This window comes from Macaca nemestrina, chromosome 20, assembly GCF_043159975.1.
Source record: "Macaca nemestrina isolate mMacNem1 chromosome 20, mMacNem.hap1, whole genome shotgun sequence".
Lineage (NCBI taxonomy): Eukaryota > Metazoa > Chordata > Mammalia > Primates > Cercopithecidae > Macaca > Macaca nemestrina.
In genome coordinates, this window is record NC_092144.1 from 39073279 (window position 1) to 39087865 (window position 14587).

The window sequence follows — 14587 nt, forward strand, 5'->3', positions numbered from 1 at the left end:
GCCTGGCTAACTTTTTAATTTTTGGAAAGCTGGGGTCTTGCTCTTGCCCAGACTGGCTTCAAACCATCCTCCCACCTCAGCCTCCCAACATGTTGGCATTACAGCCTTTTCTTTCTTTTTTAAATTGAGGTAAAACCTATATCCAGTAAAGTGCACAGATCTTAAGTGTGCACCTCAGTGAGATTTTGCACAAACACGTAAGTGTGTAAGGCACCATCTAGATCTCCAGCAGCCCCAGAAGGCTCCCTCTAGCCCCTCCCCATGGTACCTGCCTCCAAGGGTTACTTGGTGTTCTGATTTGTATCAGGAGTTTTTCCTGGTGTTTTGTTTTGTTTTGTTTTGTTTAGAGACAAGGTCTTATCACCCAGGCTGGAGTGCAGTGGTGCAGTCTTGGCTCACTGTAGCCTCCCAGGCTCAAGGGATCCTCCCTACTCCCCCTGAGTAGCTGGGACTACAGGCATGTGCTACTATGCCTGGCTAACTTTTTTTCTAAAGATGAGATTTCAATTTGTTGTTCAGGCTAGTCTCAAATTTCTGGCCTCAAGTGATCCTCCTGCCTTGGCCTCCCAAAGTGCTGGGATTACAGGTGTGAACCACCATGCCTGGCCCTGTTTTTTTGTTTACTTGTCTGGTTGGTGGTTGTTGTTTGTTTTGTTTTGTTGTTTTGTTTTTGAGATGAAGTTTCACTCTTGTTGCTGAGGCTGGAGTGCAATGGCGCTATCTTGGCTCATTACAACCTCCGCCTCCCAGGTTCAAGCAATTCTCCTGCCTCAGCCTCCTGAGTTCATGCCCGGCTAATTTTGTATTTTCAGTAGAGACCGGGTTTCTGTTGATCAGGCTGGTCTCAAACTTCCAACCTTAGGTGATCCACCTGCTTTGGCCTCCCAAAGTGCTGGGATTACAGGCATGAGCCACCACGACCAGCAACCTGGCCCTGTGTTTTTAAAACATCATATAAATAGAATCACACTGTGTGCATTGTGCTGTCTTCTTCTTCTTCTTTTTTTTTTTTTTTTTTTTTTTTTTTTTTTTTTGAGGTGGGGTTTCGCTTTTGTCGCCCAGGTTGGAGTGCAATCTCGGCTCACTGCAACCTCTGCCTCCCGGGTTCAAGCGATTCTCCTGCCTTAGCCTCCCAAGTAGCTGGGACTACAGGCGCGTGCCACCACACCTGGCTAATTTTTGTATTTTTAGTAGAGACGGGGTTTCCCCATGTTGGCCAGGCTGGTCTCGAACTCCTGACCTCATGTGATCCACCGGCCTTGGCCTCCCAAAGTGCTGGGATTACAGGCGTGAGCCACTGTGCCCAGCTATGCTGACTTCTTTTACTCAAACTTATGCCTGTGAGATTCCTCCATATTGTTGTGGGCGTCTGTCGTCCGTTCTTTTTTATCATGGTAAAGTATCCCGTTTTATGAACCTTCCACAGTTTCTTACCCACGCACTGTTGATGGACATCCAGGTGGTTTCCAGTTTGGGGTTGTCAAGAATAAAGCTGCTACAGGCATTTCTGTAGATGTCTTTTGGTGGGCAGAAACACTAGGTACATTAACTAGAAGTGGAACTGGCCAACGGGGTATTTGCGTGTTTGATTGAGTAGACGCTGCCAGTTTTCTGCAGTTGTTACAGGAATCCACACTCCACCGGTGTGTATGAGGGTTCCAGTTGCTCCACACCCTCAACAGCACTTGGTGCTATCCGTCCTTCCACTGTGGTCATTCTGGTGGCTTACTTGGAATACAGGTCTCAGACACTGTCCTGGAATCAGAGCTCGCCTCACCAGTTTCGTGAGGTCGGTCTGGGGATGGGGGAGGCAGATGTTCCTTCAGCACTCAGGCAGAGCGGGTGCCTGAGACTGACATCGTGTGGGTGTTAGGCCCAGGTCCAAACCAAAGAGGTAGTCAGCATATTTACGGCATGCACAGGTTAGCATTGATGCAAAAAATGAGAGAGGAGAAAACTGCCTGCCAGCTTTTAAATATTTTATTTATTCATTCAACAAATATTTGAGTACCTACAAGCACTGGGGCTACAACTGTGAATAAGACAAAAATCTCTCCCCTCTGGGAGTCCACTCCAGTGAAGGGAGACAGACAGTAACTACAACTGAAAGTGTGTTAGAGTGGCCGGGCACGGTGGCTCACGCCTGTAATCCCAGCACTTTGGGAGGCTGAGGTGGGTGGATCACAAGGTCAGGAGTTTGAGACCAGCCTGACCAACATGGTGAAACTGTCTCTACTAAAAATACAAAAATTAGTTGGGTGTGGTGGTGCATGTCTGTGAGCCACCACACCGGGCAGGAACTTTGTTTTTTAATGACAGGGTGGAGATTCCTACTAGATATGGAGACGCTGAGTGGGCCAGAGAAAAGTCCAGGCTGCCAAACACATTTGGGAGTCACCAGTGAGTAGGCAAATCAGGGGCTGGGTGAGTGTGGATAGGAAGAGAAGGCTCCAAGAAATGAGCCCTGGGACACCCCAGGGTCTGAAGGTCAGGCATCGGAGGTGGGAGCAGCAGAGGAGACGGAGAAGGAGCAGCCAGTCCTGCTGCAAGGGGAAGGCCGGGAGAGCCTGGGGCCAGAGGCGCAGCCAGGAGGGAGGGGCCAAGGAAGGGAAGGACTGGAAACTGACCTCGGGCTTAGGAACATGGAGGTCAGTGGTGCCCTTGAAGGATCTTGGTCGGGTGGTCGGAGCAGATGCCTGTGGGAAAGGAACGAGAGGACGGAAGAAACAGATTAGCAGCAGCGAGCACAGAAACTCACTGGAGGAATTCCGATGCAAACGGAGAGGGAAGTGGTGCCAAAGCGAGTTTGGGGTTTTTAAAAAATGGCATTTTTGAGATATTGTTCACATCCCATAAAATCCGCCCCCTCTTTGGAATATCCAACTCAGTGGTTTTTAGTAGTCACAAGATTGTGCAGCCATCACCACTATCCAATTTCAGAACATTTTCATCACCCCACAGAGAAACCCTACACCTATGACGAGTCACTCACTGTTCCTCCCACCTCCCAGCCCCTGGCAACCGCGAACCTACTCTCCACCTCTGTGGATTTGCCTTTTCCACACATTTCACGTAAATGGAATTATATAATACATGGTCTTTTGTGACTAGTCTCTTTCACTCTGTGTGTGTGTGTGTGTGTGTGTGTGTGTGTAGTTTTTTTTTTTAACGGAGTCTCACTCTGTCACCCAGGCTGGAGTACAGTGGCATGATCTCGGCTCACTGCAACCTCCACCTCCTGGGTTCAAGTGATTCTTCTGCCTCAGCCTCCCGAGGAGCTGGGATTACAGGCATGTGTCACCATACCCAGCTAATTTTTGTATTTTTAGTAGAGACAGAGTTTCACCATGTTGTCCAGGCTGGTCTTGAACTCCTGACCTCAAATGATTCACCCACCTTGGCCTCCCAAAGTGCTGGGGTAACAGGCGTGAGCCACTGCGCCTTGCCTCAGTATAATATTCAGGATTCATCCATGTTTAGTGTGGATCAGTATGTAATTCCTTTTTATGGCTGAGTAATAACCCATCGTATGTTATACACATTTTGTTATTATTCATCAGATGATGGACATTTAGGTTGTAACGCTTTTTGGCTGTTGTGAGTAATGTTGCTGGTGAACACTTGTGTGTGTGTGTTTTTGTCTGGACATATGTTTTTCACTCTCTTGGGTATATGCCTAGGAGTGGAATTGCTGGGTCACGTGGTCACTCTGTTTAACGTTTTGAGGAGCTGCCAAACTGTTTTCCAAAGCAGCTACATCATTTTACGTTCCCACCAGTAACATACAAAGGTTCTGATTTCTTCCCAACTTCATCAATACTTGTTATTCTCTTTATTTTAACCATCCTACTAGGGAAGAAGTGGTATATTGTTGTGGTTTTGATGGCTGATGGTGTTGAGCCTCTTCTCATGTGCTTAGTGTCCACTTTTAAATTAGGACATTTGCCTCTTTTTTGTAGCGATGGGGTGTCATTATGTTGCCCAGTCTGGTCTCAAACTCCTGGGCTCAAGCAATCTTCCTCCCTCTGCCACCCAAAATACTGGGATTATAGACATGAGCCACCAAGCCCCGCCACATTTGTCTTTTTATTGCTGAGTTGTGAGCATTCTTTACATGTTCTAGATACTAGTTCCTCATCAGATACATGATTTGCGGTTATTTTCTCCCATACCATGGTTTGTTTTTTTCACTTTCTTGATAGTGCCTGATGCACATAAGTTTTCAATTTTTGATGAAATCCCATTAACCTATTTTTTAGTTTGCCACTTGTGTTTTTATGTCATATCTAAGAAGCCATTGCCTAATCCAAGGTCATAAAGAGTTATTCCTAAGTTTTCATCTGAGAGTTTTATAGTTCTTACATTTAGGTCTGTTTAGACTTAATGTTGTTGTTTTGGTTTTTTTGTTTGTTTGTTTGTTTGTTTGTTTTTTGAGACGGAGTCTCACGCTGTTGCCCAGGCTGGAGTGCAGTGGCGCGATCTCGGCTCACTGCAAGCTCCGCCTCCCGGGTTCCCGCCATTCTCCTGCCTCAGCCTCCTGAGTAGCTGGGACTACAGGCGCCCGCCACCGCGCCCGGCTAATTTTTTTGTATTTTTAGTAGAGACGGGGTTTCACTGTGGTCTCGATCTCCTGACCTTGTGATCCGCCCGCCTCGGCCTCCCAAAGTGCTGGGATTACAGGCTTGAGCCACCGCGCCCGGCCTGTTTTGTTTTTCTAACGGAAAAAAAAAAAGGAGGATTGCTGGATTCAAACAATCCTCTCGCCTCAGCCACTCAGGTTGCTGGGACTACAGATGCATGCCACCACACCTGGCTAATTTTTCTATTTTTTTGTAGAATCAGGGTCTCACTATGTTGCCCAGGCTGGTCTTGAACTCTTGGCCTCAAGTGATCCTCCCAACTTGGGGTCCCAAAATGCTGGGATTACAGGTGTCAGCCACTGCAACTGGCTTTGACATAGGTTTTTTTACATAGTATAAGGTAGGCGGTAGACTTCATTATTTTGCATGCAGTCACGCAGTAGTCCTAGCAGTACTGGTTGAAAAAACAATTATTCCCCAACAAAATTGTCCTAACACTCGTTGACATTTTGGTTTTTTTTAATATTGGAGAACGAATGTGCATGTTCATGCTGTTGAACCTGTGGAGCCTGTGGAGAGGAGGAATCGGTGACACAGAGAGAAAGAGCAGAATGGCTGGAGTGGCGTCCCCTGGTGGTGGGAGAGGGGTGGACCCTGTGTCCAGTGGAGGAGGTGGCCTTAGACCAAGGTCAGTTCACAGTAACAGAAGAAAGATGGTTGCCTGCGAGCAGATGGAGGTGGTAGGCATTCTCTTCTGGCGGCTTCATTTTTCTTAGTGAAACGGGAAGCAAGTTCACCACCGGAGAGAAAGGACAGAAGAGGAAGCGTTGGGAGCCCAAGAGGGAAGAGGTTAGAGGGAGAGGAAATGAGCTCAGAGGGGGCTGCCGTGTTGCTGGCAATTATCCTGTATTTTCTCAGGATAATTGCCAGCAACATGGCAGCCCCCTCTGAGCTTAGTGATGAAGAACTGAAAGTGAGAGAAGGCCGGGCGCGGTGGCTCACACATGTAATCTCAGCACTTTGGGAGGCCGAGGCAGGCGGATCACCTGAGATCAGGAGTTCAAGACCAGCCTGGCAAACATGGTGAAACCCTGTCTCTACTAAAAATACAAAAATTAGTTGGGCGTGGTGGTGGGCACCTGTAATCCCAGCTAACAGGGAAGCTGAGGCGGGAGAATCGCTTGAACCCGGGAGGCAGAGGTTGCAGTGAGCCGAGATCTTGCCACTACATTCCAGCCTGGGCAACAGAGAGAGACTCTGCTTCAAAAAAAAAAAAAAAAAAAATCCAGATGCAGTGGCTCATGCCTGTAATCTCAGGACTTTCGGAGGCTGAGGCGGGGGGATCACATGAGGTCAGGAGTTCAAGACCAGCCTGGCCAACATGATGAAACCCCGTTTCTACTAAAAATACAAAAATAAAAAACAAAAAATTAGTTGGGCATGGTGGCAGATACCTGTAATCCCAGATACTTGGGAGGCTAAGGCAGGAGAATCGCTTGAACCTGGGAGGTGGAGGTTACAGTGAGCTGAGATCACTCCACTGAAATCCAGCCTGGGTGACAGAGCGAGACGCTGTCTCAAAAAAAAAAAAAAGTGAGAGCAGTCAATGTGGTCAGGTGTTTTTCTTCAGCCATATCTGGCCAGGCAGTTGGAGGGAGAGGGGATAGGGACCTGGGGATGCCATCATCCAAGGCCTCCACAGTAGGGCTGTCTGTTCCTGGGGCAGGACAAGGCTGGTGCCCAGTGGCTGCAGTAGGTGACCCTCTCGCTGGTGAGGCTTGGGGTCACTCAGGTAGGTGGTCTTCACCCACACACCAGGTCTATTTGACATCTCAAGGGAGGGGAAAATGCTCCTGTCTTAGGTCTGGTTAGAGACCACAGATTAGGGAAGCCACCAGTAAGCCCTCAACTCTCCCAACTCCCAACCTGTCAGCTTGGGCTGCCATGACAAAATGTCATAGACTGGGCAGCTTAAATTTATTTTCTCACAGTTCAGGAGGCTGGAAGTCCAAGATCTGGGAGCCAGCATGGTTGGGTTCTGGGGAGGGCTCTCTTCCTGGCTTACAGATGGCCACCTTCTTGCTGAGTCATCACATGAAGGAGAGAGCAACAGAGCCGTCTAGGACACTAATCCCAGGATGAAGGCCCCACCCTCATGGCTGTATCTGAACCCCCTTACCTCCTGTATCAAGTCCACTTTCACGCTGTTAATAAAGACACACCTGAGACTGGGCAATTTACAAAAGAAAGAGGTTTAATGCACTTACAGTTTCACATGGCTAGGGACAATCATGGGGCAAAACAATCATGGGGCAAAACAAAGAAGAGCAAGTCACATCTTACTGGATGGCAGCAGGTACATAAAGAGACCCTGTGCAGGGAAATTCCCATTTTTAAAACCATCAGATAGGCCGGGCACGGTGGCTCATGCCTGTAATCCCACCAATTTTGGAGGCCGAGACGGGCGGATCACCCGAGGCCAGGAGTTCGAGACCAGCCTCGCCAACATGGTGAAACCCCCTCTCTCCTAAAAATACAAAAAAGAAAAATTAGCCGGGCATGGTGGTGGGCACCTGTAATTGCAGCTACTTAGGAGGCTGAGGCAGGAGAATCATTTGAACCCAGAAGGCAGAGGTAGCAGTGAGCCAAGATCAGACCATTGCACTCCAGCCTGGGCAACAACAGTGAAATTCCATTAAAAAAAAAAAAAATCTGATCTCGTGATACTTATTCACTATCACGAAAACAGCACAGAGAAGATCACCCCACCCATGATTCAATTATTTCCCACCAGGTCCCTCCCGTAACACATGGGAATTATGGGAGCTACAAGATGAAATTTGGGTGGGGACACAGAGCCAAACCATATCACCTCCTAAGATCCCATCTCCAAACACAGTCACTCTGGGGGCTGGGGCTTCAACACAGGAATTCTAAGGGGGACACGATTCAGTCTATAGCACCTCCCAACCTGCTCTTGACCTCTAACAAGGATCTCAAACAAGCCCAGATGCCAAATTTCAGAACAGAAGAGAGACAGAAAAAAAAAAAAAAACCTGTTTCCTGGTTCTTAGAGTGTCTGTATCACTGGCAACCTGAGTGGAAAAGAAAAAAGAAATCTTTCATTTTTATACTTTCTGCTGTGTATCTTATAGAGTTGTGATTCCCAATATGCTAGCCACTGGCCACCTGTGACTAGTCAGAATTGAGATGTGCTAGCAAGTGTAAAATAGACACCAGGTTTCGAAGGCTTAATATGAAAAAAAAATGGAAATCGTCTCAATCATCTTTTATATTAATTACATGTTGAAATGATAATATGTTAGATATCAGGTTAAATAAATCATATTATTAAATTAATTTCTTCTATTTGTTCCTACTTTTTAAAAGTGTGGGTTACTAGAAAATCTCAAATTACACGTGTGACTCACTGTGGAGGCCAAAGCAGCTCCGTCTTGGATACTAATCTGCCAAGTTGGCTTCTGATGAACCCCCATTCCAGGAAAGTTTCTAAGATCCCCATTTCTCTATCGTTTCTTGTGTAATTGCAGATACTTACCATATATCCTTAAGTCAAACAACCTTGATGTTATCCTACTTCAACTGTCTACACATCCATTCTGAACCACCCTCCCCTCTGGTATACAAGTCCTGGGTCTTGGGAGTGATGGTGCGGGGTCCACCCTCTTGTCTTGCCACTGCCAAGACACAGACATGGCTTCTGTCCGTAAGTCCCTATTGAATGTTTGTTTCTAAGGAACTAGATATGCCAGCCTCTTTCTTTGGCCTCTTAGCTTCCTCAGATGTTGGAGCAGGTTTCTATACATCTGCCCATGGTAAGACACTCACGTTCGGCTTGTATTCTATTCATGTGGGATAGCGCTGACATAGAAGAACCTGAAACAGCCCGCAGCACAGCTGGCCCTCCTGCCCTGGTCAGTGGGCACAAGCACATCAGATCAAGCTTTCATGGGTCTCAGGATCTGGGATGGTGCTTTGGAACTGAATGTTGTGGTGGGACCACTCCTCTAAGGAGGGCAGGATCCAAGGTGGGCTGTGAGCCCTCTTCCTAAGTGACGGCCTTCAGTGGTCCCCAGAGGCAGCCCCAGGGAGATGAGGACCTGGCTGGCTCTCCAAAAATCTGAGCAGGCTGGCTCATGTTTGGTTTAGGGATACATAAATCACTCACATTTTAAACACTAGAACCCCTCAGGCACGAGATGCCCATGCCCTGAGATTCATGCCTGCCCGTCTGTTCCCTCTGAGTCATGCCTTCATTGGGTGGAAGACCACTAGGATCACAGCACGGTCTGCAGTCCCCCTTTTTTTTTTGAGATGGAGTCTTGCTCTGTCTCCCAGGGTGGAGTGAAGTGGTGTGACCTTGGCTCACTGCAACCTCCGCCTCCCGGGTTCAAGCAATTCTCCTGCGTCAGCCTCCCAAGTAGCTGGGATTACAGGCACCCACCACCACGCCTGGCTAAGTTTTGTATTTTTAGTAGAGATGGGGTTTCACCATATTGGCCAGGCTGGTCTCGAACTCCTGACCTCAGGTGATCCACCCGCCTCGGCCTACCAAAGTGGTGGCATTACAGATGTGAACCACGGCACCCAGCCTGCAATCCCTCTTTCTTTTTTATTCCCTCCAAGCACTGAAGCATGAATTTGTGGTAAGGTAAATAAACATGTGTGTGTTGGGGTGGGGGGGTATATCCACAGAATGTCACGTGCCCAGCCCTGTTCTCTATTTGTTACAGTTGGCTATTAGGATTCCAGCCTCTTGCTCACACACATAGTCTAACTATTTCCCTTTTGTTCAGAATTGGAATTCTTTCCCTTTTTTTTTCCTGCTATTATAAACAGCAGTGCTATGAATATCTTTATTTTTTTCCACTTGAATTATTCTACTGGAATGTTTTCCCTGAAGTGAAATTGGTTGGCTGGAAGGTATATATAATTTTATAGTTCCTGTGATTTTTCACCAAATCATTGTCCCAAAAGACTGCATTGCTATGTATCGCCTTCTGCGTGTACGTGTGTGTGTATGCATGTGCGTGTGTGGACGTACGTGTACACCGTTTTCCCTCAGCCCTGCCAGCTGTGGGTTTGATCCCTTGTATTTATTTTTACTAATTAACTGGTACATAACAGATATCTCCTGGATATTATACTTGTATTTGCTTACTTGCTAACAAGAATGAGTAAAGTCCTTCTCTTAACACCCAGAAGAATAAAATAAACAGCCACCACATCCATGGCTTAGAGAAACACCTCTCAGCTCCCTCCTTTGCCAGGACTCAGGGGCACCCACAGCTGACGCCGAGGCTGTGACGCGGCTGGCCAGGCTCGATCTCGGCCTGCTGACCTGTGGCTGTCATCGTGGTCCTAGAGGTCTCCTCCAGCTAATAAAGCCATTTCTCTCCTCCAGCCAACTGAAGGCACATGAGGCAATGCCCTCTTCTGCACGGTTTAGATGAGTCCTGCATTTCTTTTTTTTTTTTTTTTTGAGATGGAGTCTCGCTCTGTCGCCCAGGCTGGAGTGCAGTGGCGCGATCTCGGCTCACTGCAAGCTCCACCTCCCGGGCCGACACCATTCTCCTGCCTCAGCCTCCTGAGTAGCTGGGACCACAGGCGCCCGCCTCCGCGCCCGGCTAATTTTTTGTATTTTTAATAGAGACGGGGTTTCACCGTGTTAGCCAGGATGGTCTCGATCTCCTGACCTTGTGATCCACCTGCCTCAGCCTCCCAAAGTGCTGGGATTACAGGCGTGAGCCACCGCGAGTCCTGCATTTCTTAATTCCCATATGTTCGTTGTTGGGATTGAGAGACATTCTGTTTTACATGCAAAAAAGGTTGCCGGAGATGCGGCTGATGTCCTGTCCACAGCTTATGAAAACCTCAGGGCAGTCTCCGCACCCTCCCCCCGGGGAAGTTACAAAACACTATCCTCTGATTGCCACTGTCTGGGCCTGGCCTGGCCCAGACCTGGGGAGAGGAGGAGGAAGGCCTTGACTGGCTGGCCCGCCAGAGGGCGCCTCCCACCGCAGATGCTAGGCCGTGTCCCCAGCCCTGCAGCCTCCTAGCTCTGCACACCACAGCCAAGCCTGCATCCCTCCAGCCAGACATCTCAGCCCAGAGACACAAAGCAGTCATCCAGCTAAAATGTACCATCTGCCTGGGAATGGCAATGCTGAAGCAGGTTAATAGCTGGCCCTGAGCAGATGGTTTATTCCAATGATGACTGGGTCCCTGCACCCAGTCCTCTTCCTTAGCGCTGCCTCACCCATCGGCAGCCTACAGCTCTCCTTGGGCCAGGCCCCACTGGAAGGGCCAGCCCTGCTGCCCAGAAATCCTGCCACCCTGCCACCCAGGCACCAAACACCCAGACACCCAGACATCTAACATGCAGTCACCTGACACCCAGACACCCGGACACCTGGACACTCAGTCACCCAGACACCTGATACCCAGATACCCGGACACCCAGACACCTGACACTCAGACACCGAGACACCTGACACCCAGACACCCAAACACCCAGACACCTGACACCTGGACACCTGACACCCAGACACCCAAACACCCAGACACCTGATACCCAGACACCTGACACCCGGACACTTGGACACCCAGACACCTGACACCTGGATACCTGACACCCAGACACCCAAACACCCAGATATCTGACACCCAGACACCTGACACCCAGATACCTGACACCCAGATACACAAACACCCAGACACCTGACACCCAGACACCTGGACACCCAGACACCTGACACCCGGACACCAAGACACCTGACACTCAGACACCCAGACACCTAACACCCAGAAACCTGACACCCAGACATCTGACACCCAGACATCGAGACACCTGACACCTGGACACCCAATACCCAGAAACCTGATACCCAGACACCTGACACCCGGACACCTGACACATGGACACCTGACACCCAGACACATGGACACCTGGACAGGCAGACACCCAGACTCCTGGACACTCAGACACCTGACAGTGAGACATCCATACACCCAGACACCTGGAAACTCAAACACCAGACACCCAGACACCCAGATGCCCAGACACTGAGACACCTGACACCTGACACCCAGACAACTGACACCTGGACACCCAGACACCTGACACCCGACATCCAAACACTCGACACCCAGATACCCAGATACCCGACACCCAGACACTTGGATACCTGGACACCAAGATGCCTGACACCCAGACACCTTACACTCAGGCACCTGGACACCCAGACACCCAGATACCTGATACCTGGACACCCAGACAACCTGACATCCAGACACCTGGACACCCAGATACCCAGACATGCAGACACCTGACACCTAACACCCAGACACCAAGACACCCAGACACCCGGACACCCAGACACCTGACACCTGGACACTTGGACACCCAGACATCTGACAGCCAGACATCTGGACACCCAGACACCCAGACACCCAAACACTAGATACCCAGACACCCAGCCACTTGAGATCCAGATACTCAGACACCTGACACCCAGACACCCACACACCTGGTGGGGTGTCCGGGTGTCTTGGTATCAAGTGTCTGGGTGTCTGGGTGTCGGGTGTCTGGGTGTCCAGGTGTCAGGTTTCTGAGTGTCTGGGTGATGAGGTGTCTGAGTGGCTGGGTGTCTGGTTGTCCAGGTGTCCAGGTGGTGGGGTGTCTGGGTGGTGGAGGGCCTGGGTGTTTGGGTGCTCAGGTGTCCAGGTGGTGGGGTGTCCAGGTAGTGGAGTGTCTGGGTGTCTGGGGGTTGGGGTGTCTGGATATTCGAGTGGCAGGGTGTCTGGATGGTGGGGTGACTGAGTATCCAGGTGTCCAAGTGACCCTCAGACACCCAGACACCCGACACCCAGACACCTGACACCCAAACACCCAGACATCTGACACCTGGACACTCAGACACCCAGACACCAGACACCCAACACCCAGACACCCAGACGCCCAGAAACCTGACACTCAGACACCCAGAAACCCAGACACCCAGACACCTGACACCCAGACACCTGACAGCCAGACACCTGACACCTAGACATCCGGACACCCAGACACTCGGACACCCAGACACCCTGCCACCTGAACACGCTGCCACTCAGTCACTTGGACACCTGGATACTCAACCACCCCACCATCCAGACACCCTGCCACTCCAATACCCAGACACCCCAATCCCCAGACACCCAGACACTCCACTACCTGGACACCTGGACAACCCACCACCTGGACACCTGGACACTCAAACACCCAGACCCTCTGCCACCTAGACACCCTGCCACTCAGACACCGAGACACCCCACCACCTGGACACCTGGACACCCAGACACTCAGACACCTCACCACACAGATACCCAGAAACCTGACACCCAGAAACCTGGACACCCAGACACCCAGACACCTGACACCGAGACACCCAGACACTTGACACCAAGATACCTGGACACCCCACCACCCCACCACCTAGACACCCTGCCACTCAGATACCCAGATACCCTGTCCCCCAGACACCAAGACACCCAGATACCCCACCACCTGGAAAATGCTCCACCCAGACACCCTGCCACCTGGACACCTGGAGACCCCTCCATCCACAGACCCCACCACGAGGATACCCTATCACCCAGACACACAGACACTCAAATACCCTGCCACCCCACCACCCAGACACTCTGTCGCCTGGACACGCAGACACCCTGCTGTCCCACAACCCAGACACCCTGCCACCCTGCCACCTGAACATGCCACCACCTGGACACACAGACATCCTGTGACTCAGCCACCTGGACACCATGCCACCCAACCACCCGGACACCAAGCCACCCAGCTGCCCCGCCGGCCACATGTGGCTGACTCCCTGCTCACCCTCCCACTGCGTCAGCCACAGGGAACTGGGGTGGGGTCCCAGCACCCCTAGGCAGGCAGTTCCATAGGGGATTACCGCCAGCTGTCTTTCACAGAGAGACAGCCAAGCTACAGATCGATCAACCCCATTCATAATCAAACGAAAATGAATCAAACCAGATGTCAGTAGTCACCCATGAAATTAATCAAGGCGTAAGACAGTAGCACTCTGCTCCTTAGTAGGGATGTAATGAGATGTGTGCCCCCTTGTTGGGAGAGTAAGTTAATGATAACACCTCTCCAGAAAGGATTCTGACCTAATAAAACAACTCACCTTAAAAAATGTCGCATACTTGGCGGGGCATGGTGGCTCACGCCTGTAATCCCAACACTTTGGGAGGCCAAGGTGGGAGGATCACTTGAGGACAGGAGTTCGAGGCTAGTCTGGCCAACATGGCGAAACCTGGTCTCTACTAAAAAATACACAAATTAGCCAGGCGTGGTGGCAGGCACCTGTAATCTCGGGTACTTGGAAGGTTGAGGCAAGAGAATCATTTGAACCCAGGAGGCAGAGGTTGCAGTGGGCTGAGATCACACCACTGCACTCCAGACTGGGCGACACAGCAAGAATCCGTCTCAAAAAAAAAAAAAAAAAAAAAAAAAAAAGCTGCATACTTTTAAATCCAGCAATTTGACTTTGAGGAATGAATCCTAAAGACTAGAATGCAATAAAGAAAATATTGGCCGGGCGCGGTGGCTCAAGCCTGTAATCCCAGCACTTTGGGAGGCCGAGGCGGGCGGATCACAAGGTCAGGAGATCGAGACCACAGTGAAACTCCGTCTCTACTAAAAATACAAAAAATTAGCCGGGCGCGGTTGTGGGCGCCTGTAGTCCCAGCTACTCAGGAGGCTGAGGCAGGAGAATGGCGGGAAACCGGGAGGCGGAGCTTGCAGTGAGCCGAGATCGCGCCACTGCACTCCAGCCTGGGCAACAGCGTGAGACTCCGTCTCAAAAAAAAAAAAAAAAAAAAGGAAAATATTAACACAGGAGTACTGTAACACTTCAGCATTACAGTAGTAAAAACCCACAAATGGAAACCACACCAGGCACATGGTTAGGCACAGTGGAATA